Raw genomic sequence first — 1392 nt, 5'->3', positions numbered from 1 at the left:
CCGTGGTAATAGACTATTTAGGAAGTCACACTGGGTGTAGAGAAGAGGTGAACACCATGCCAATCCTTTTGGGGTTGAGTCCAGTGAGATGCAGTCACTGCCTGCATCCTTACCTATAAAATGCAGGACTTCATGGACGTGGCCTCAAAGGTCCCTGGCAGCTCTCTAATTTATAATCTGATACTTACATCCTCACCAAGGCACATTCTCTATTTCTCATATCTTTCCAGAAAGTATCTGAAACTGTCCTAACATGGAAACTGCCAACCCTTGAAGGAAGGCAAAGCAGGCTGCTACAAGGTGGAGTGTCCAGTGTCTAGAGAGGAAGACAGCCTCTTACTCCAGACAGTTGGGTGCCCTCTCGCTTCTTGTCTCCAACTTGCCAGTGGCCCAAGCAACAGGGATTGCTTGCTGGCTACTTGCTTGGAACTTGGAGCCCGCCCCATCCCCCAAAAAGTACAGGGCTTTACCAGTGTTGCATGGCTAGTTAATGAATGTGAGCAATAAACTGGGTCTCAAATGCCTGTCTGGAGCTGAACCAAATCAGATTCACTCACATGTTATGCAGAACCCTGATAACACAGCCTCCCCAGAGACACACCTTGTGTCAAGATCTCATCCAGCTGCTAAGAGATGTAGAGTTGCAATCTCCCAAAATCTTCTCTGTAAGGTCTCACAGAGGACAACCTGCTTATGCCCAAGAGCATGTTGTTAAAATTCTACCATAGTCCAATCTAGCTATTAACGACAGCTTTGATAAACTGATTTACCACCAAAGCTACTAAAGGAGAAAGGAACTCTCCCCAGGTGGCCAGGCTAGTAAATGATAGAATAGCGTTCCAAGTCTTTGTTCGTTATTTTTCTGTTTGTTGTGGTTTGGAGATTAATGTGGGTGTCCCCCCCGCCAAAGGCCCATGTGTTAAGGACTTGCCCCTCAGAATGGATTAAGAATGGAACTTAATTACGAGGTCTGAAAGTGAGGTCTTTGTGATTGTATTGAATTCAGTTGCCAGGTAGAGCTCCATGATTGAGTCTTGATGGCATCATCAGGAGACCACAGAGGCAAGATGCAGAGTGTGCCCTGGTGTCTCCATGCTCCCTGGCTTGCATGTGATCCTCTCTCTGCATGCATTCTACCCATACTGATGGACCACCTGATCTTGGACCATGTACCTCCAAAACTGTGAACCCAAATTCGGCCTTCTTTCCTCAAAATCTCCTTGGTATTAAAGTGAAAGTAATGAAAAGCTGACCAGCACACTATTCTTCAATGTAATGATTTTTTAACAAGAAACCAAGCTTTGTTGCCAAAAATGATAGTGTTTCTGCACTTACAACATAAGCCAGGACAGGCATTTGGCCTAGCAGTTAAAATGCATGCATCCAGTACCA

This window comes from Oryctolagus cuniculus, chromosome 4, assembly GCF_964237555.1.
Source record: "Oryctolagus cuniculus chromosome 4, mOryCun1.1, whole genome shotgun sequence".
NCBI classification, from domain to species: Eukaryota; Metazoa; Chordata; class Mammalia; order Lagomorpha; family Leporidae; genus Oryctolagus; species Oryctolagus cuniculus.
This window is presented reverse-complemented; position numbering follows the sequence as displayed.